The sequence below is a fragment of the Stegodyphus dumicola genome, chromosome 9 (assembly GCF_044657685.1).
Source record: "Stegodyphus dumicola isolate Sdum_Otavi_A_Nest chromosome 9, ASM4465768v1".
NCBI lineage: Eukaryota > Metazoa > Arthropoda > Arachnida > Araneae > Eresidae > Stegodyphus > Stegodyphus dumicola.
In genome coordinates, this window is record NC_140776.1 from 1,927,134 (window position 1) to 1,951,461 (window position 24,328).

The window sequence follows — 24,328 nt, forward strand, 5'->3', positions numbered from 1 at the left end:
TTCACTATATTATATTGGTGAACAAATGAGTATTATAATTTGAAAGCTAACTTATTGTTTTATATATCTTTATCTCATAGCCTATAAAACCCCTCTTCTTGCAACTTGCAAACAAAGAGCTCTTATGAGATATTTCTTCAATATTTATATAAATAACTGAATTATTAATAGCTAAATTAATAAACTATAAACAAATTAAATGCGGATGTTTTCGATAAAACAGCTATTTGCATATCAAATCGGTATTCAACTGAGCTCCTAATTATCGAACGAGCTGAACGTGTAGTTATGAATTTTAAGCTTAACGAATAGCATTGTTTCATTTCACGAAAACTATTATCCATGCAGTAAAATACACTAATATACACACATACTGGTTGGATGTATAGCAACTTTTAATTTCGTTTTTAAACATGAATTTGAAATTTGAAACTCATTTATGTGTTCTAGTAGGCATGGATATATCCAAATAAGTATTTATATTTAAGTACGTATTTTCACTTAAAGATGAGTCAAAAAGATGCATGTTCTTCTAATTTACAACCCTAAATTGTACAACACTAAATGTTTTGCCAGAGTATTATACAGGATAACGTTATTCGTGTTAAACAATAGCTTAGCGTACACATTTGTAAACACTGATGTTCCATAAATATTAGCTTTGAGACATCACGAGTGAAATTTGCGAATTTACATAATATTTTTTATAAGTACTTGTGGATAAAATTTTTAAAATGTCTCACGCACAAAAAAGATCGCACAACTTTTAGTTACAACGAGACTTCTGATTTCCTGTAGACGACATCAAAATCTACCAATGACTGGGGAAAATATAAAATACAAATCTAACAATCTAATAGGTGAATAATTATATAACGAATTGATCGTATATAACTATCCTCCTATAAAGCAACGATTGATCGGTAATTAACGATCAAAGAATTGGCCAGCGCTCGGTTAAACCAATTGACAGTAGAACAGTGATCACCCTCCTGGAGAAACTAACTCTGAACGTAATTAATAATATTTCTCAGAATACGATTAAGCGATAGTTCTCAACATCATCGATTATTATGATCTTTAAGACATGGGCAAGCATAGAGAAGTCATCAACCGTATAGAGGATTAGGCAAAATTTTCTGGAACCCTGGTGTTTGAGGATATTTTGAAGATTGTTCGTCATTCTGTAGATTCGCTAGAACTGTGGCATAAAATCATGAATAAATTCCAAATAAAGGGTAATCAATTTAAATACAAAGAACGTTGTTTAAATTCAGTAAATTAACACATAAATTAAAATAGGTTTTTTTATGTTTTATGCTTTACTTTTTTATTATTATAAGGTTATACTATAAGGTATATTATGGTTTCGAAATTGTCCCCAACTTTTGAACGCTTGTTTGATTTTCTATCAATAAATGACGAAAGCTCATTGCTGTAAAATACAAAACCGGATTATTGGTATTTATATAAAAGTATTTAAACCTAATGATGACTGAAAGAAGAAAACTTTTAAGATTAGTGATGATTGAAAGAAGAAACCATATTTCATATGATTGTAAAGGAACTCTTGACGTCAAAAATAAAGAAGGCAGCATATTGCTATTGATTTTAATTGCTTCAGCTTTTCATGTAAATCTTTTAAAAGTAATTTAAATATAGTTAATATGGAGAAACACATTGGGAATTTGACTGGCTTACTGAATTTATCTGGAGGAAAATAAGGTTAAAAAATTATTTTATTATCAAATTCTTTTATCATTTTCAGACAAAATGATCAAGCAGTATTAGATAGCTACCTTCAACAATAAAATGCACGAAATTGGGAATGGTCGAAGTAGGTCAAACTACCACTAGTTTCTGTAAAGGCAGACTGGAAATTATTGAGCCGGCGCTCCAAATTCAAAATCCTGGTTTCTCACACGAAACGTTTGAAGATTCATGACCTTTTTAACATATAAGAAGTAATTCATAAAAAAATATGCAAATGAAAAACAAAAATCGAAGCAAAGGAGCAACGACTGGTTTCTTCTTCTAATGGACGGAATTTAGCGGATGTGGTCATCCACTTCCTGATCTTATTTGACACTTCGTGAATCCCACTGACAGTTTAGCGACATGAACAGTGTTACATCGTGCCCTTACGTTAGATGGATGTGATTTATTTTAAAAGTTTTATTTATTAGGATCCGTTGCTAATTTTAAAATCGTACCGACATCGCATGATTGTAAAAGGGCAAAAGATTGGACGATTTCACAAAATATAAAAAGGCATTTCTTTCTAAAGAAGGAAGAAAAAAGAAAAATTAATCACGAGATAGTTTCCGTTATGAAGGGTAATAATAATTTGTTTGTCGTATGACACTTTCATGTCTCTCTTTATAAAAGAAAAAGCAATGATAATGATAAGGTGTTATCCATTTCGAGGAGATTTAGACTAGTTAACAGAGTAACGCTTCTTTACTTCCCTATACGAAGTAAAAGAAAGTATTGTAATCGCGAAAAATTTCATTCCGACTGAAATATCGACTTTTACCGTTCACGAATCCATTTAGATGTATAATTTAATAGGCCGTGCAAGGAAGTCATGTGCGTCATCTGGATACGCTTGCAATGTCTTGATGTAGATGCATAAATTTTTTTTAAGTATTTAAATTTTTGTTTTTAGAATTAATGAGGACTGTTGCTGCAGAATATGAAGTAAAATATTAGCAGCTATCTCATACGATAGGAATATCGTTTACTAGCAATTTATTAAGCATTCCACATATAGTATAAACGATCAGTTGAAGATCATACATTTCGTGCAATAGCAATATTTGTCGCAGGAAAAAAGTATCACAGCATAACGTAAAGAAATATAGCGTACACTAAAGTATATGAAAGAGTCTGTTAAAAATGTTGCTAACGTCAGAATATAAAATGTTTGAAATTGAAGATGTCTATGCACAAAATGTATATTATAATTTTCCTTGTTTTGTTGTTTTTAATATTTTTGAAAATGCAAGCAATTTTAGAATGTCGCATACTACATATTTTGTAGCAGCTGCATTTATAAATAACGCAGTTACTTGAAGGTATGTGATAGAATTTTTTTCTTTACCTTGAATCTCTGTTTTGTTCAGAATCTCTGATTTCAGACAATGGCATCACGACTGTAATTACATCCAATAAAATTTTATATCACTGTATTAAATTGTTTTCGACATATAAATATTCAGAAAATTTAAAAAAAACGGAAAATTAATGTTTTCTTATTTATAATTTTTGAAAACAAACTATTAACGGAGGGTTAAAAACACACATACTTCATACTTTTGTTCATTATGCAGTCATTAAATGGCTTACGATGTGTAAATATTAATTATATTTTGGAAACAAATGTAGTTACTTTTAAATTTGCATTGATATTTGCAGAGGGATGTCACGCAGTGGATGTCTATTCGCTTTCGGCATCCATCTATTAATCTTTGAGCAAAAGTAATGGCGTAAGATGAAACGCCATTTGTCTGCTTTAACATACAGCATCAGATGAGAAGTTTCTCACGACGCTGTAGCCATAATGGTCAGCGGTTGCGCTCAATAAATTTCTCGGACGTGTTGGATATATCATCATACAATCGGCTCACTTCGTTACGTTCTCCCATTACCCGATGACAAACTTGCTGTCTTTGCCCGCTTAAAGAATCGCTTTGCTTCGGGAACTATTTAGCATACAAGGGACAAGTTGTTCAAAAGGTACCGCCGCAGCACGACTGAATTCCCGTAATGGACGGCCCGTTTAGAGAAATATGGTCTTATACTTCCTGTCGCCGTGGGTTTTCGTGAAAAAGGTCGTATTAATGAACACGAAACTGCACAACCTGCGGAAGTCTTCTTCATAGATATACGGCAATTTAACTAGTATACTGGTCTTATATGAGAATGTTTTTGGGTTTCAAGGCATTGTTTGCAGGGTTTTATTTTTTGAGTCGTTTGTTTCGAGAAATAGATGCTCCTTGTTCTATGCACGTTTTTGACTGAATGAGTACTCTTTAGGCTTATGGAAAACTTGCCTAGTGCGTCAATGTTTTGGTATTGGCATATAAAATGATAAAGAATGTCCTGAATTTGGCTTTTTAACAAATTAATTTGAGTGTTAACTTCGAAATTGATTAAATGTTTAGATTCCAATATTTAATAAATTTCAGTGATTTAATAAAATTTTATGTAATTCGCTTTTATGCAACAGTAATAAGAAATGAAATGCGTATTTTTCCTATCTGCAAAATAAAATTAAAATATTATACTCTGATTCTACGTGATTCTGAGAAAAATAATAAATTAGGAAGTACATTACAAAATAACTGTTTCCTTAAAGAAACATAATTTCTCTTAAAGACTCTAAAAATATTTTTCTTTGACTTTAGAAGCGTTTGTATATATATATATATATTCAAATTCATGTTATATTACATAATGTGCATTTATCAGCTTCGAGGGGTCTTATATTTATCACTTGTAGATCTTCAAACGTAACTTTTCATACAGGGTGTTATAATTCATGAGGAAAATTATTAAGTTTATAATTTCGATGCATAAAATAGCTTATTGTTATTCTACTAGACTATAGTTCTAAAACACAGGCGCAAATAAAGAAACTTGCTTAATGAAAGACGTGAAGATGAAACATAAAGGGTGAGAAATACTAATTACAATATACCAGTTTATAGTGGGAAATCAGAATTGGTGTATAGGCGAAATTCGTTTCGTAAAATGTTTGCCTTTTGTATATTGCAGGAAGGAAGTTTGGATTACCGAAAAAAAATCTTTAAGCGGTTTTGTTCTGGGAAATTTTTATGCTTTTATCTGACCATAAAATTAGCTGGCAGTTTTTTTTGGGGGGGGCAGGGCATTAATCTTAATATTGGTTAAACGACAACTGACCGTATGTAAGCTATGTGGCCTTTAAGCCAGAAAAAAAAAAAAAAAAGCAGATGTATACATCACATTGTAGAGTCCACTAGGATAACTCCTGTGTGAGAACTTTAAGAGTAGTAACTTCACAAAAGAAGGGTTAAAAGTACCCTTTATTAACTCATTAAACTTTACAATGCATCAGCTCGACGCTAACAAACTACGCCTCTGCTTGGGCGGTAACTGAAATCGAAAAACTAACTAAAAATTTAAGATATGTACAAGTCGTTGAATTAAACTACAGGGCTCAGAATAATTCCTCTTTTTTAAACCCCCGTCGAAAACTAGCGGCAGCAAGAAAATGCAGTTTAAGCCACGCGGACCAGCAATAATTCTGGAAGCAGATGCTTAACCTTTTGAGGCCGGGGCTTTGGTAGCAGAAAAGCTACCAAAGGACGGGGAATCTTGAACCGAATGCATTCCCGCTTGTGTGTAGTTTAATGGATTCTCACAGGGGTGCATATATGTCGCAAAAGGAAGACCTTTGAAAGAGATAAGTGGTTAAAACCCTAGGGACGTCAAATTTGACATTTCACCCCACTTTTTAGCCTGGAAAATGGGGGAAAAAGACATGGCACTAAAGTGGACAAACCCGTCTTTTCAAAGAGAGGACTCTTGGCCACTATAATGGCCATTCCGTCTTCAAAAGGTTAAGCAGCAGAGGTGACAGCAAGTACCTAACTCTTCCTCTTTCCTTCTGAACCTCGGTTTTTAAATTCTTTCTTCAAGGTGGAATTTGCACTCCTTCACCCGTGCTACCAAATTTAAATATTCTGTCACTAACAATTATAGGAATTAAGAATTATAGGAAAGAATAACAAAATAAATAAAATTGGTTATTTAAAATAAATGTAAATCCCTACAACATGACTTCCTTGTACGAAATATTAAATTATACGCATTTTTATCCTGCATTTCATTTAAACTTATTTCCGCTCATTTCATGAGAGAGATAATTTTCATTCTATTAATTTGTTCTCACTTCACGACAAGGTAAAAATACATAAAAACTCAAAATGTTTTCATTAAAAATTCAAAGGTATAGAAAAACATAAAACACCAAATACAATTTAAACAATTAAAAAAGCATTTTTTACAATTATAGTTTTTACGGCCAGCAGGCAAGAAGGCAGATTTTTTGGTGCACAAAACTAAGAGTTTCCTTTTGATCCCACTAGGCAACAAGACACAGAAGGTCTTATTGCCAGAAAGACTTAATTCACTATTCTTAACTAGGTTTCAAATGTAAAAAAAAATATGACTGCTATAGTATGAAAAATTAGGCTTAATTTAATCAGGCATTCAAACAACTTTAAAATTGTTGATAATTCTATAAATATTGCATACAGGTTAACTAAAGGAACCTTACAGAAAGATAAGAACAATATAATTCAATCGTTTTTAAAACAAAAAATGCGCAATTTACCAACATATAAGAATAAAAAAAAACTGAGCTCATGGAGCCGAGTAACATAGTGGGTATATATATATTTATATATGTACTTTTGGTGCGGCCGATTGCAACCATAAAAACAGGCGCACAACTACACGTTACAGCAGTCCTATATACAAAATTTCAACGTTCTGAGGCTACTCGTTTTGAGTTATGAATAAAAAGAAATCTTTTCTGAATTTGTTTTAAATCAGTTTTATAATTCGGTTGGAGAAAAAGAGTCCTTTATTCCGTCATTACGTATAGATGTCACGCAGAAACATCGTTAAATTGCATTCGATAGCGGTCAAAATGGATATTTTTGTTGAAATATAAATGTACTCGGAATTTTTAGAGATAACACTACTTTACTTAACTTCGTACAAGGAAGTAAAAATTAAGTGCCTTCTTTAATGAAATGCATCATTTGAAGCAATTATTGGACACTTTAAATTTTTTTACATTTTAAAGTATCCAATTCAGGTAGGGCCTCTAAATCGAATCGCTTTATGTATTTGGAATAGAAAAGAAATAAGTGATAGAATGAATGCCCTATTAATGTAAATCTGATGTAAGTCATTTCTATGCTTTCATAAAATCTGAGATTTGTATGTCACTTTTAATAGATTATAACTATTATGAATACAGCGAAAAAAAATAAAGACTACAGAAATTTTAATTTTATAAATAATTTAATTTTATTAAATAAATTTAATATTTATAACTTTTTAATTTCGACTGCGCTTTTACTGTAGTGTTTCAAGTTTTATTTTTGCTGTAAAAAGTTTTGATACAAAATTACCATTTGGGGTTAACTTACTTCATTTACTTCATTTTTAATTGCACACCCCTCCTAGGCTTTGAACAGTATGAACGCCACTTCCCTTTTGAAACTATCAAATTATTTTCCTGCTTGCCTTAGACTCATCAGTCTTAGCCTAGAGGTTAATCAAAAGAATATGATAAATCTCTTACGGATGTCTCATATTCGATCGCAACGAAATTGCTTTACTGTTTCACGAACTATTGTTTCACGAACTATTGTCATCAAATAATTGTTTCATTAATATTAAGTAATGCTTCTAGTTATAAACAGATTACCGTTATATATAATCTCTTCATAGCAAAAGCAGTTACTCTTCGCCATTTTGTACTGCCTCTAAATATTTTAATGCGAATGATATTGTCAATTTCACCATATCATTCTGATTACCATGACCCAAATTAGAGTGCTAAGTGCATTCAATTAAATTTCGTATTGTGTACTTTTTCAATATTTATGTACTCTTTTTTTTTAACTTGGTTCAATTACTTCTCCTTTTGAGATTATGACTAATTTCAATGAAAAAGGAAAAAGATATCAGGGAAAGAAAAGTATTTGACAGAACTTCTGTAAGTTGTATTTATCAACATTCTGTGCAGAATACAAGCCTCTTTTCCTTAAATTGATAATTTTTGTGCATGATAATGTTGAAAAAATATATTTTTCATGAAAATATGCGTATAAAAATAATAGTTCCAAGATATCCTATGCCTTGTATATCTAGTAATTCAGTGGGATTTCTAATGTAAAAGTTATACATCTTAGGCCGATGATTTTCTATCTTAAAGCCTTACGGATACGGATGCCTAATATTAAATTTACATCTAGTGAAATTATTTTACTCATTGATGGTTTACTTCAGCAGGTATGAAAAAGAAGCTTCACTTCGCAAATCAGCTTCTTTCGAGGGAACCTGTAGTTGACTTGTTAAAGCTACGTTTCACTACAAAAAAGAATGCGAAGAGAATTGTATAGATTCGCAGAATTCCGCTCCATTTGATGCGCAATTATGCGTATAAAATCATATATTCTGTTTTGGTTTTTCATGCTTTCACGCATGTCAAGTCATGGAATAAAGATAATGCTTAATGGGCCCTTATTTTTGTAACAAAGTTAAAATATTCTTTATCCATGATTTCTAATGTCTATAAAAATATTTTTATACATAAGACTATTTGTATTGCATATTAATATTATTAGTTATGTCACAAGATGCAAAAAGACTTGAAGAATTAAACAATTTATGTTTCTTATAATTGCAGCTAGCCTACACATTTTTGGTCATTTACAGTTTATAATAATGTAGTTATCAACGTTCAGTTGAATAGGATGATTATTTAATTATCTTACTGACATATACTGTTTTAACATGGGTAATCACAGCACTTAAGTATTAAGTATTTACTACTTTTATGGCTTTTCGCGAGTTGTTAATTTATCTAAATCGTTGTGATAGAATACTGTCTGTGTTTTTTGTGCCAGCGTATCACTTTTCCTCGTGTATGTCTAAGTGTATGTTCATGTGTGTAGACAGATTTTATATACTAGGCTGCGGAATTTCATACATGAACATAAAACTTTGAGTGGAGGAGCCCAGTAGACGTATCAAAATGAGTAACAAAAACCAAATTCATCGGTTCTTTCAAAGACATTGTATTTTAGCTTAGAATAATCAGTTAATATTTTCAAAATTCTCAAAATCTGAGGCTCTTCCTAAGGTTAATTCGCGGGAAAAACCAGATGAGAATATTTTAAAGTTTCCAGCAATAGTTTTTTTTTACATTGAGTCAAAAATGCTACCTTGCAGAAAACGTTGAAATAGGGAAGTTTTCGCATAGCGGGGTTGTACAAAATGAGAAACCTTAAATAAATAAAATTAATTATGAAATAATATTACAATTTTTTAACAGATTCGATGTCCAGTTTCTGATAATTCAATTCTCAGACGATATCAACTTTAGTTTTAGAAAAATTTAAGGTAAGTATAAAATTTTTTACTTAAAAAAAAAGTAAATTTAGAAAACGACAACAAAGCATTCGTATTCTCATTTTTCACACATATTACATTTATAGTTAGTGTGCTGCCATTAAAAATTTATATAATTAAGATTAAAAATGAGAAATTTGTACCATGACGTGAAATGCTACTGTTACTTTGTGAGGAACAACAGGCATTTCAGTGGTCAATTCAAAATATATATATCAGTTTAAAAATACGCGTGTAGTTGCACCGATTTTAAGAAGCCAGCGTGAAGCAAAGCTTCGTATTTTGTGTAGAAGTGTAAACCGGAAATTTTATATAGTGTACATTTCAATGTATTTCAAACAATATTTTGTAAATATGCTTTGATTTCTCTAAATTTAGATAATTCATAATGATTCAGAGCCATGTAGATCTATATTTCAATATCTTTGTACAAAATATTAAGATTTCGCCAAATTGCAAAGCGTTTCATTTTAATTACATACAATTCAGTGGCCCTAGGGGATTACAACCAAATATTTGAGCTAAAACTTTTAAAACTAGATTGATGAGCAGCATGATCTTCGATTTTGTTGCTAAAGTGCACCGAAATACAGAACAAAACGCGCGAATGTGATGTTCTTATTTATAAGCTATTGCATTCGTATTTTTTTTCTTCCAGAATTTATTTTTTACACATAATTTTCTTGAAAATTCTAAGGTCAGAGATCCTGAAAATAATCAAAGATCCTAAAAAAGGACTTATAAACCTAAACATGAAGAAGAAAAAATTAAAAGCAGTTATAAGAAATATTAGGCTCTTTTTTCCAAGTTATTGACTTTTCCGTTACTTCAAATCACTGCGTCACTGTTCCGTAAATCGCATTTCTAGGATGTGTTTCAAGCTGAAAGAAAAAGCAGTTAAACACCACCGCGATTATCCTCAGCGGCATATATGTCACTCTGACGTCTAACGAATGCGACGCTGCGAAAGTGTAAAAACAATAGCAAATCTTTGAATGAAAGTTTCTCAGTGGGGCGCGCTTATCGAGACTCGAGAGTGAGAGGTGTTACGGATGGTTCGAGCTAGCACGTGCAACCAACGGGGCGGAACACGTTGCCGCCCCCACATCTCCTGGGGAAAAACCCTCTCTCACTTAAGGTCACGCAATACGACGGATGGGCGAACGCATCCCGGCCGATATCCATCGGCTAAAACAATAAATGCCAACATTTCGACAATCCCTCTCCCCCTGCCTCGTTGAGGTGGTGGGAGTTCTAACAATTATGTCTGCGAGAGCGTGTCGCGGAAAATGTCATCAAAACAACGACACGACTTCCAAATCAAATTTCGAAAAATGATGTCTTGTGCATTAGCTAGAAAAGCACTATTTTGCTGAACATAATTCTGCTGTGAAAGATACTGAATTATTTATTCATTTTTAAATATGGTGAATCCTCATCTGGCAGTTAGCAAAATGAGGTAAGGCAGCATAAATAAAATTATCAAGTTTTAAAAAAAATATTGAAGTGTGCCTCTTATCGCCTGTAAAATTAGAATAAAAACGAATTATGTGTATAATTTTGTACCAATATCACTTCTCGGCACAAATAAAACAGCTTATGTGTATACAATTCTCTTTTAATATTTTTTTTTCTTATTGGTTTATAAATACTTATGCGTTTTAGGAAAAATTTGCAAAGTTAAGTGTTGTCATCAGTTTTATGCCTAAATAAAAAAAAGTAATAAATCCTTGTAAAAGAAGAATAAACTGTGTGAACTTTATAAATAAAGAATATGATACTTGAAAGCATTGATTATTTCATAAAAAGCAGTTAAAATAATTTTCTTAATTGCGATGCGATTAGAAGAATTTGTATATCCCTACTACCTATACATTTACATATGTTTTAGACGTTTTACATGTATTTTTACACATGTCTGAAGCGCATGCAATAAAATCCCGTTTAAAAGTACCTCACACAAACTGAACCGTACTTATCTGAAACTTATCTGAAGGAAAACAATAAAGAACCAGTGAAATATTTCTATTTTTTTAAAATATGATGAATCTTTTAAATGCACATTTAGGAACGCAAAAAGTGCTCTTGGTCTATTATGTGCAAAATTAAGTGAACTGTGAAACTGTTCCAGAAATGAATATCATGTAGGTTGGTCATCATAGTAATAACTAAAGTACGTTTCCAAAATAAATAGATAGCTTGTTAAAATATGCGGTGAGGGCCTTCCCGTGCTCCTTTAGTGTAAGCCATGAGCATGTTCAGCTAGGTAATGAAACATCCGGGTTCAAATACCAGCGAGAGCTCAGTTGCTTTTCCACTTTTCCCGCTTTTCAAAAACTTAGTAAATGTCTAGAGTGAGGCTTGCACTTAAGGAATAATGTAAGGAATTATCTCATTCCCTGTATTTTTATGGTATTAGTGATTAGCATATCCATTTATAAATTGCATAGTCCGTGGTTCGAAGCTCGACGAAGGCATCTATAATTTATCATGTTTCCTGTTTCGAAAATCTAAATGATTTCTATTTATGTATACATACTTTTGCTTAACCGTGCTTATATATTTGATTCCTGTCTTTAATTTCCAAAAGGAGTTATTCGAAATAGTGTCGTTTATAATAGTTTGGATAAACGCGATTATGCAGTTGAAAAGTGCATTGTACTAAATACAGAATGCAAGGAATTCCTTACATTCTGTCATTCGTTCTCATCACGAAGAAGAGGTATTACTGAATAATATGAAGTTTAATTTTTCTTTTTAAAGCTGTACATATTTTAACATTAAAAATAACTTCTGAAAACTGTGAAAACTCATCCTTATGTTCATGTGTGTCGGATAGTTTACTATTTTGTAGAGGATTTGTGAGAAGTCATTAAACTCTTTGTATTTTGACTCTACATTCTCATGACTAAAGTACGTCTCTTCCCAACGCCTTAAAGTTAAATTGGTAATGACTAAAATAATGTAGTCATTAAGTTTATCTTTTCTTTGTGTAATGTTAAATGAAACGTTATACAAGATTACAAATGAGCTCGATGCTGAGTGTTTCTGTAGAATCATTTTGTTTACTTATGAGAAGGGAGAATTCTACATGCATCTTTATCTTCTATATTCCAACATCAATGCGATTTATAAGTTTTGACAATTTTTTACATGTAACATCAATTCTAAAACCAAATCTTACATTTCATATGCTTAGAGCTCATATTTAATTATCCATTTGAAAATAGATAGCTTTCGAATCCTGACGAAGACACATTTAGATCATACATTATCCTTTAAAATGTATACTTTATAATGGATAATGTAATTTAATACATTACATTATCCTTTAAAATGCATAGAGCTGCTTTTCTAACTGTATAGAAGTAGTTCTGTGTTTCCTTCGTGCAGTGATGAACGTTTTATTGAAGCCAGCTGAGCTTTAAAACGACACTGCAGTGCAAACGTCGGATCTTTCAAATGTTTTATACGTCTAACAAGGTAAGAAAATCAAAAGACTTTAATCTTCGTTTTCGGTTATTAAAAAATTGAGTGTTACTTACAGCAGCAATTTCAGCTGAAAAAAAAAGTTTTGTGAGAATGGTGTGTATAAATACAGCGAAACATTCCAAAGGCAAGCAGTCCAAATGAAATGAGATTCCACTGACATGCTTGGAATTTTGAGAAAGATGGCTAGTAATGGCGACTATCATCTTTTGCGTCAACATCCTTAAATAATGACTTTTCCCTAATCAAGGCTGTTGAAGCAGATTAGTAATAAAAAATACTGAAAAGTATTAAAATGATTTATTAATATTTAAAATAAATAATATGTTAGAGATAAGTAGCCCGATGGATAATGGAGTAACAGGGAAAACGTTTAGATAAAAATTGTCTTGTATTTAATTTTCTGAAATATCGTAAAAGAAATTAAAGGATATTAAGCCACGAACGTTTAATTACATTATGTTTTAGATTTTGTTTACTAAACCCAAAATGTTTTACTTCTTATAAAAAATATCTTATAAATTCTAACTAGTTGTTTTTATGTTTTTGCGAATCATTTCCCTTTCCGAAGCTATTCGAACTTCAAGTAAATAGACCATTTTATTATATCCTAGATTATGACACTGTGATTTTTAACTTGTTTATATATTTGAAGTTTCTATTACCAGAGCAACCGAGGTATCTTCCATTTCAATCTCCAGTAGAATTTATTCCTCTTCTTCAATATTATTATAGGCATGGATCTGCTTTTCAAACTGTCTTTTTGACAATCATTCTGCAGCTTTAAAGTTAGAATGAATGTTAGTACTTAATTGTCAAAATGTCTTCATTTTCAGTATGGTCTATAATTTCTGTATTTTTAGTTTTAGACAAACTGTAGTTATTATTGTATTCTTCAAGCAATTCGTTTTGTATTCCCATCCACTCTATTCCACCTTTCTTTCCCGTATTTGGCTAAATCTGACAAAGAATTTATTCATTTATCAACAATTTCTAGTTAGTCGATAAAGGCTATCAGAGAAATTAATACGGTACTTACAGTACAATACAACACACAAATTACAGTACAACAGTATAACGTACAATACTTTTATATAAAATTCTATACTATAATTCCATTATTCCGAGAATCAGATTATCATATACTAGTAGCAATAGCAGATGACTGTCATTTAATGTCCCCAGACGGCTTAGTGCATCGTACAGAATTAACAGCTCTTTTCTGTGTAGACATCCGAAGTAAGATGAAAAATGAGCAACGCCTTCGTCGGGACTCGAACCACGGGCCTTTCGAATACGCGCGCAGCGTGCTGACCACTACAGTACGAAGACATGCTAAGAAGGCGGGAGAAAAACCTTATATACTCTCCCTTTTAAAGGGCGATTGGGATTAGGTGGCCAAGTCGCCAAATTATGGGGGGATGGAGAATCATCATCTACTACCCTTTTAGTTCGGGCGCTATTGTAGAGACATTAGGTTATTTTTAATAGCCGGAATGATGAAAAATGAGCAACGCCTTCGCCGAGAATCGAACCACGGGCCTCTCGAATACGCGCCAAGCTCGCTGACCACTACACTACGAAGGCATGCTAAGAAGGCGGGAGAAATACCTTATAAAGTTTGCGAAGAAAGCGGCTTTTGTACACAAAACTTGTATATCCTTTCACCTAAATACGTACTCACTGACATATTTTAAATATCTCAGTTATAAGAAAGATATTATTATTAAAGCGGGTTCTTGTTTTTCTTAAAATGACTTGAGCATCAGACGTATCGTTTTTTCTTCTTTTCTTCCTTTTCATTTTTTAATATCATACATATTAGAACATTTGAATATTAATAATTTTAGCCCGTGATGACCGATAAAAAATCTTCTCAGCTGATTTTATAATTTGAAATACTTGTATCTTAGTTACAGCAAAATATACAATAGATTTTAGTCGTGTTTCCAAAGTTAATGATTTACTTATATTTTTGTGATCTTAGGAAAACTTTAACTGAAATTTAAAGTAAAAGGACTAAGAAATAAACGTGACCTATTGGAGTAACATTGAAAATAGAGAATTTACTGTTTCAACCTGCCTTGAAAATTGATTTTGTTAAGCGTGTCGGATGCTCAGATGATAAATGATAATCTTAGTAGCGCAGTGTAAATTATATGGGAATATGACAAGCCATTTATGAGTCAAGTGTCATGTGTCGAGCTGAATCATAAGCTTATCTACGCCACGTGATCGTATAATAAAATTAATGATTCATAAATGACAGTTAAGACTTCAGCTGATAAAAATAGTTTTGCTTGCTATTTTAAGAGAAGCCTGAAATATAATTTCTTAATCTGCTGTTAAATTTGCTTAACGTATGAAACATTTTTAGTTTGATGCATAAATTAGATGTTTTAAAGGTAGTTTTTGAACGTTTTCAGTGTAATTAGAGAAAATGATCGTTTTTGAAAATAAAATTATAATTAAGAGTTATTATGTTTAATGTTCTCAGAATCATCAGTACTTTCAAGTATGGCTGTATATTGGGAAGTTGGACAGCGAATGAGATTGTTCCGTATTTTTTATTCTAGACTTAATTTGTTGCATTTTTGATATACTCTACAATGTGTAAGTTTTTTTTAACCAGGTGTACTCACCATTCTCCATTTATCATAATCTTAAAGATTTAATATTTAATCTTAAAGATTTAACAAGTAATTTTAAAGATTTAATATTTAATCTTAAAGATTTAAAAATTAATCCCTAAGATTTAATAACTTTTTGAAAGTTAAACAATTTATTTGAATCGTATGAGCTCCAGTACGATAATATAAATTTAAAAAAAAATCAACAAAATAAAATTTTGTTACAACTATTGATGGGTAATTTGTATTATTTTTGTTCACTGTGCAATTTTAGATTTGTTTTGTTCCGATGGACGGTCTGCATAAAGAAGAGCATTTTTCCTAAGAATTAAAGTAGGTTTTATTCCCTATGTGAATACCAAATTAGTTCTAGAAGTGGTACGATTTCATAGACACTTGCAAATAGTTAATTAGAATTGAAAACTCAAAAGTAATTGATTGCTTTTTATTCTACCTATTTCTTCATTTCTTGTGATTCTTTTATGCATTTAATTTGAGATTCTGGGTCCTTTCAAAGTAAATATATAAAAAAATCTTTTTGTTTCGTGGTCGTTTTGCGTTTACTGTCACTTTTCTTATTTATCATAAAAATTTCAAGGAATGTTTTAAATTTACATAATGTATCAACTAAATGTAATAATATTTATTGAAAGCGAGCCATGAGGGTTTCATGTCTTGTAATATTAATTTCCTGTGATAAGTTGCTAAACAGAAAATCTCGACATTTAACAATTAATTTTCTTAAGAATACTAGAAAGATATTTCAAATTTGCAATGTGAAAAATTCCAAGATAAGTTTTAAGGTAATAGGATCAGATGGAAATGCATATATTCCACTGAAGCTCTAAAATTTGCCTCTCAGTTAAATTCGTAATATCCTTATTTAGGTGGAAATGCTACATTTAAAATTTTCAGTAATATGGAGTATGTTAAATTCAAACAGTTATACATAGATTAATGTTACATGTTTTGAACAAATAAAGTTCAACCTTATTTGTAAAATTTTCAGTTGAACTGAATATGCATGCTAGTGAAAGTCATTTCCTTTAACTGTTGCAATTAATTTAAATTTAAAACTCTTCTCAGAACTTAATTGAATTACATGAACAAACAAGAACTTAACAGAATAATACAATTATTAAACAAACATGTAAAATAAGTATTTTTCTTTCTATTTTCGTACGGCAAAAAGAATAATAATAAAGAGGCGAATAATAATGCCCAATAAATAATCAATATTATTCGTCAAAAAGAATAACAATTGACTAATATGACATAATGAGTTATAATAGTCATCAATCAATTAATTTCAAGATTTTTCTGGAATCAGAAGCTTTCTCTTTCAGAAATAAATTTTCAATAACCGAAATTGTAGTGATGGTCTCGAAATTTCTATTGACAATTTATAATTAGCACATTAAACAAAATATAGTACCAGAAGTATTTTTACTAAATTTTTGTCTTATATAAGGCGCAAAAAATTTTCTAGTATTTTTTATGAAACGGAAGTATTTTACCTGAATTTCATTGGTTATGCTATACCTTCTAATTTAAATTACTTTGCTAAGATCTTTACTTAATAACTGTTTTATTTAATAACTCTTCTTTTGTTGAGCCGTGTGTCGCTATGACGAGTTATCACTTTGTAATTTTAAAAGCAAAATAAAATTAAATCTGAAAGCTTTCAAAATTTATATTACCCTCAAACGGGCGTTTTTTCATTTACAGACACACACACGTTTCGAGACCATTTAGACTAACGCCCCATTGTGCTAAAAATATTTAAAACTAGCATACAGCATATCTTTAGAATTTCCGATAGACAGTCTCGTGCGCTGGAGATAAAAAAGTTTTATTCCCTACAGCGTTGCCCCTCCTCGCTTTGAAACTGCCGAGTTTCTTAATTAAAAATTCGTTAAAGTTTTACAAAATATGAAGTAGACAATAAAACAAATTCCAAATTAGGGCTTCCAGGTGAGCATGTTCGGTGGAGGACTACGTTATTCAAAATTTGCTGACGCTAAAATTTGAAGGCAACTTTGTTGTCTCACAATGCCAGAAACATACATACATTTATGGAGATTCTTCATTATTTAGTTTCTTTAAATATAATACAGGGCTATAGTATTTGTTGGCAACAATTTGAAAAGTGATTCGAACATTTAAAGAGATTCGATGCAAAATGCCATTTTGAGACTAGCCGTTCTGGGACTAGCCTTTCCGGGCTAACGCCCAAACTAAACAAGGACTTCATTACTCCAATTTGTGGATTACAGCAATAAAACTGCTTAAATGTTAAATGCGTAATTGCAAAGAAATGAATATTAGAGAATTCAAACTTCTTCCATATCAGCAGCTGGAACTATTTTTAGCTGACATCGTCGTATTTTGAAAATTATTACTTAACATCCGAAGTATTCTAACCGATTTCCGTTTTAACTATAATGAATTTCAGCTGGTAGAGAAAGGACGAAGGAGAGAAATCAGATCAACAATTCACATCAGTTCAAATTAAAAAAAGAAATCAAAAGTATTTTGAGCCACACAGAAGATTAATTCTGAATAAATAATTTTTAGAGAGAGAGAAATAAATGTATGAAAGGAAATAAAGCTCTAAACTGCTAAAATACTAGACCTACTCCGCCTGAAGTACCAGAATGTTTTACAGTAAAGATGAGGAAAAAGTTAATCTTCTAAATTTATTGTATGGGAAACCGAAAAATAAAGCACCTGTTGCTCTCTTTTAAACACAGCAAGTTATTTCTTTATGTCAATATTAACTGTTATTAAAAAGAAAGCAGTTGGTTAATATAGACTCAAACGAGGTTCTTTATTAATTTGTAATTTTGCATTATAAATAAGGAGCGAGGGAAGCAATTTGTTTCGAATTTTTCGCACTTTTTTCTAAATTATCATGTAATTATTAATCATATAGTACCGTATGGTTTATGTATTTGGGGATTAATTTCAGATAATTATTTTACAACAGTTTTTTTTTTTTTGTTCTAGTTTTGGCAATAAAGAATAGAAGCACAATTATGTATTAAACTATTGAACATTAATATGAACAGTAATATGCATTATTATGTGTTTATACATCTCTATAAACATATTACATACCCTGTAAATATGTAGGACTGTACATCATATGTTACATACGTCAAATGTAGTATGCATAGCATATATATTTATCTATCCGTCTATCTATCTAGCTATCTGTCTGTCTATCTATATGTCTGTCTATCTATCTATTTATCTCTCTCTCTCTCTCTCTCTCTATATATATATATACATATATATATATATATATATATAGGTGTGTGTGTAAGGTAAAAAACAGGTAAATCAAAATTATAATTTAAATTAGCAATAGCCCCTTTATTCCTCATTCATTTTAATTTGGGTATTTTCCCTCTCTGTTCTAAAAATAGCAATAACTTTTTCTGGACTGCGTCGTTTCTAGATTAATCCTGTCGTATGACTTTTACATAACGATGATGACTTAACTTACTCGGACCAACTTAAAAGTCCGAGGACCGAAAACTTTCTTAATAAGCTGCAAAATTTGATAACTGCGTTCTTTGTTTCTGCTTCTAGTTTTCTTACTTTTAAGACGTTGATGGGCTGCTTTCTTCCTATCACAACAATATAAAAAATGTACAATGACATCAATATAAACTGTTCTGGAACAAACATGATTAATATGCCAAGTATTTGTGGCGGCAAATGTCAACTGAAATAAAAATGAATATTTAATCATCTTCGACCGCCAAGTTTGCTGTTCATAAAGGATCATCACTTCTACCAAATGCAGTATTCTACATCTACGCCATCACTATTTCCTACATTTTTACATCTAAGTCTGCTTCATTACACACACACACACATACACCAGGTGCTTTATTTTTCGGTTTCCCATACAATATATATATGCGCATATACATTTACATATTTATGTTATTTTAAATAATGAGTACCATTTACATTTTTTTACTGACTAGGTTTATCAGTAGTTATGTCTGACCATTGATTCTTAAGACGTATACATAAAAGCCGTGTGCTTGGAGAACTATTAAAATTTCACTGTTTTTGAATTCATTGTAATGCAATGATTATTGTCATCATCACATGTGCATTAACCTCGAAGAAGAAGATCAATATAAATTATTGATTTAAATAAATAAAGGTTACTGGTCTTCAAAATCGTTGATCTAATGCTAATTTCCTCTACCGTTTTGATTAGCCATTACACCATTCCTCTGGAAGCTTCTTTGTCTTCCTTAATCTATACAGAAGGGGTGACCAAATGTAATGTCATTAAGAGCCGCATTTTGAAATTCAGGAAAGTTCGAGAGCCTCAACTAGATTTTTCAAAAAGATGCATGTATTTACATCATTTTAAAAGTAGTGAAATGGGTTTCAAATGAAAAGAAACATCTGATTATAAATAATCATTCAATGGCAGTTTACGTTCAGTATGTGATCATGCATCGAAAATAAGGCGAAGTTTTGTAGTGACTTTGCTTTCTCTTATGCAGCTTGATGAGACGAAAGTATTCTTTTTCAGTTTTGAAATACTCAGACTCTTCCGCTGTATCTTCTTGTAAAATATTAATCTGTCATAGCTTTGTAATACTCATGAAACTTTGGATTCTTCTTAAATCTGTGCCAGAGCTATTCAAATCGTTTTTCTGCTACCTCAGAATTATCTCCTAATTCTTCTGCATGCTCGTTAAACAACAGGCAAGCCATTTTTATCTATTGCCCTCAAATTTTATGGATTCTCAAAGCTTCGCGACATCGTATTCTAAGCTCTTCTAACAGCGACATCGTATTCTAAGCTGTGACTGTCAAATTTATTAAAAATTCCCAAAAATTCTAGTTGCCACAAATTTCTCATCAATTCGGATCCTGAACCAGTTTATAAATTCTTTTAAAATTATGTCAAATTCTGCATGATATTAAATGTTTCTAACGCATTTACATATAGTTTCTCACAGATTACCTCAATTTAGTTTCTACCGCTACTAATGATTCAGAAATTCGACAGATCCTTCCTATAAAGTATGCATAAGCATCCATCTATCCATTCGGTAAAGTATCTTCAAGCAAATCTAACTTTAAAAGATTTTCTTTACAAAACTATTTGACAGAATTAGTACATTTTAAAAAATGTTTTAAATATTTTATACATTTGAATAACTTTTAAGTTTCTTAACTAACAAGAAATAAAATAAGTACATTTGAGCATTGAACAGTTTACGTTTACTAATAAATTTGAAAAAAAAAAAAGGGGGGGGAATGAAATAAATTAATACTTTCTTTTGGACATTAAATAGTTTTAGTTTACTTTATTTCATACATATATTTTATTGCATAAGATGCGCACTACTTGTCTGCGAGAGCCACTCTATGGCCAACACCCCTGCTATGCAGGAAATAAAAATTTTAGGAATACATATTTTTTATTCACTAGTCTATTTAAAAATTTTATTCAAAGGATTAATATTTCAAAATGTTCGTGACGTTTTACTTCCAGCGGATTAAAGTTATTATTCGGATATCTGTTTGGATAGAATGAGAGGAAAGTAGAATTTTCAGACCGGGGCGGGGGGTTAAAAAAACAGGCAGATTTTGATTTTCATATTCTGCGATAAATACTCGCGGTAAACTCGTTTTTGTTTTCCACTCTCACTACGTAGACTCTAAAAGTAAATAGATTTTCCTTAACACTTACTTCACAAATAACGTTTATTATAAAAATTTCATTTTAAAACTATTAGTATCTCAACAGTTGAAAATAATAAAACAATAATTTCGGTGCCTATTTGTAAAGCATCACACATTTCTTGCTCTAGTGATTGAGAGATAAATATTCATATGGAGTAAAGAATATTTTTAATTTTATGTTTCTAGTCTTTAGTTACATGGGCGATGTGACTGATAAGATATTCCTTCATAAAATAAAATAACTAACTGTTTTATTGTGCTGCAAATCTGAATCTTTAATCACAAGAGACAGGCGATGCTATCTTCCCGCATATCGGAAGAGTGTCACACATTTCTTCGAAACATAAATTACTTCACTCGATAGCATCATGGTATGAATAGACATGTGCGAAAGGTTTAACCTTTGCTACAGATAAGTTTCATTATGCATGAGCCTCATAATCCCTATACTATTTACGACTTTGAATTCATTAGAAATCTTTAGATGCTGCACGCGTACAGCTTTCGATATGAATGTTAAAAGTTCTTAGAATAATCATAGTTTTCTGATTTAGTATTTTATTTTCGGTCTGAGAGGATCTTAGAATATTTTGCAGTACGAAAATAAAGAAATGTTGTGGGAAATTTAATAAAATGTCATGGTTACGGAATCTTTTATGTTTATTAAATATCATAATTTTTTAATGAACGTAAATAAAAAACCGGTATGAATGGTCATTTATGTTTATCTCTTTATGAAGGCGTTATAAAATAGCCAAATGTGTCAACTGTGCAGGGTATCTTATGTTAATTAGCCAGATATTATACTTTCAGTCTTTACTATAACTTCTCCTTTTCGTATTCCTCATCAGAATACAAATTAGTTGTGAGTATTCAAACTGATGTTTGAGACAGTGTTTCTGATATCGCGTCACTCTACGTGGTTACTTTTTGCCAGCTCTAACAGTTGCAATTATTCGGCTTTTCGGTTCTCTCGCTGCTGATATTTTAATTCTGGCTCGCCGATAGAATTATTCAGCCAGTTTCTAGTTGAGTAATTAACTGTAGAGTCTTTGACTGCTGTTCAACGTTTGATTTCAATGTTCAATGTTTAAATTTGATTGTTTATTTATTCGCATCGCCCCGAGCTGTGATTATTGTAACACCAGAGAATGCCCTTATGTTCCAAGTTTTGTTTAAATGAAAAGGCTGTTATAACCTTAATACTTTTCATTTATCTCAGATACATAGTGACAACTAGCTTGACGTCTGTTAGGATTATGGGACAAAATAACATTACCATATCAAGTATAACCTTTTAAGCTTATTTAATAAAACTAATCTTTATAGATGTTTCGAACCATTTTTTATTATATTAATTATTATGGGTAGTTACCCGTTGATTCACAGCATTATGAAAAGATTTTATCAAAATAGCGAATATCCAATATTGAAATGAAAATAATCTTTAGGACTAGTAATATTTACTTTTGCTGTACTACTTTGTTATATCTACGAGATTTCAAATTTTATCTAAGATATAATGATAAAAAGCTATTACCAAATTTTTTTGTTTCGTTTTGAATTTGTCAAAATTTCGCTCATTCATATTATTATGAAGTATGAGTCGCTTTTTTTAATAGCCCAATAGGGCTATTAAAAGGGCTCACTGTTCATTCGAGTATGTTGCCATTCAGGTAAAACTGAAAATTTAATTTATTTATTGCTAATAAACAAAACAAGCTTTTTAAAAGAAATAGATGTAGTTTTTAATAATATTGTTTTTTTTTTCTATGGCTGAGTTAAATAGCAATGCATTTAATTCATGATGTACCTAATTAAAAACATTAAATATTTTTATAGAATTATATGACGTATTATTTTAATTTTTTTTTCTTTACAGATATACAAAAGACATGTAATGTTCTCATGTTAGTCTAAATATATATTTATTTAGTGTCCTATAAAATGTTTTGCTATTCTACTTGGCCCATATCTACTGATAATTTCTACTGATACACCATATTAAAAATTAAAAGAGCTCTTTTGGGAGACCGTTAAAATCTAAAATCCTTTCAGACTTTTTGTTTTCTTCTTTCTCCCTCCTTCCCCCCTTTTTTATATTTAGAAATGCAGTAAAAGGAAATGTACTGAAAAGAGGCAGAAATTGAATCTGATTGAAATTCTATTCACTAATGTCGATGATAAAGACACGTATTGATGCAGCAGTAATGCATGAAAAAGGGAAAATACTTGAATAAAAAAAAGGATAAACATAGCTTTGTTACTGCAGACGAGGATTATTTACCTGCTAAGGAAAATGATAACATTATCTTTTGCGGATTGTAAAAGGGAGATGCAAATTAATTACATCATCTTTCCAACATGAAGCAAAAATTGAATTAGAAAGCAAATGTCCAACAATCTCTAGAATTTTTCTTAGAAATACTGCTTCAGAAACGTTAGCGAAATTATAGATCAATCATAGCACGATTTAACGGCATGCATATCATAAAACGGAAACATATCATAAAATAATTTTATTACAATTGTAGAGACATTAGGTTTATTGGAAAAGCAGGAGAGATGAACAATTAGCAACGCCTTCGCCGGGAATCGAACCGCGGACCTCTGGAATACGCAGACCACCACACCACGAAGACATGCGAAGAAGGCGGGAGAAAGATCTTATTCAATAATTGTTGATTTCACAGTTTTAGAATTCATTTAGTTGAAGTTATTAGTTATATGTGATGTAAATTAGACAACTTGAGTTTATTGAGTTAGATCATGTCAGTGTAGCTCAGTGCATCAAAGTACACTAGATAATGAAAACATGTAGATGAAGAGGCGGCTTATGAAGGAAGGATAACTTAACGGTACTGCGCTGAAGTATCTAAGTAGAAATAACATCTGAGCAGCTATGAAAATTACTGGAATGGTTGTCAGAGCGTATTATAACCTTATCAGAGCATGATTCCAATTCTGAGCGTAGCCTTACAATTCGACGAACGATAAATACTGCAATTCATTGACACATGTATGCATGAAGAGAAGAGACCGAAGTCTAAAATATACTGACATCGCTATTGAAATTTTTAAACAACAAAAATGAATTTCGAAAAAGGTGTATTTTTTAAAAAATATTTCTAATAAAGACGTTCATTTACAAATCACGTTCTTCGTAAGTTTTGGTGCTATACTAATGCATAATATTTCAGATTCGTTTCAAAATTTTCCATAAGTCTAAAAAATGTCGCGATGTAACTGTGACATATAATTGTGACAAAGTAAGCCCAAAC

At 31.1% G+C, this 24,328-nt stretch overlaps 1 protein-coding gene across 3 annotated transcripts in view; it reads left to right on the forward strand.

Annotated features, from left to right (window-relative positions):
* LOC118189166 (thyroid hormone receptor beta-like) overlaps positions 1 to 24,328 on the forward strand; it is a 492,136-nt gene that overhangs the window by 449,199 nt on the left and 18,609 nt on the right. Inside the window, exon 1 of one of the 3 annotated variants that reach the window (XM_035359729.2) lies at positions 10,354 to 10,657. The exons of the other annotated variants lie outside the window; for them this stretch is intronic. The gene's annotated coding sequence lies outside the window, so the exon portion shown is untranslated. Of the gene's footprint in view, positions 1 to 10,353; positions 10,658 to 24,328 lie in introns of those variants that run through there. 3 annotated transcript variants of the gene reach the window in all.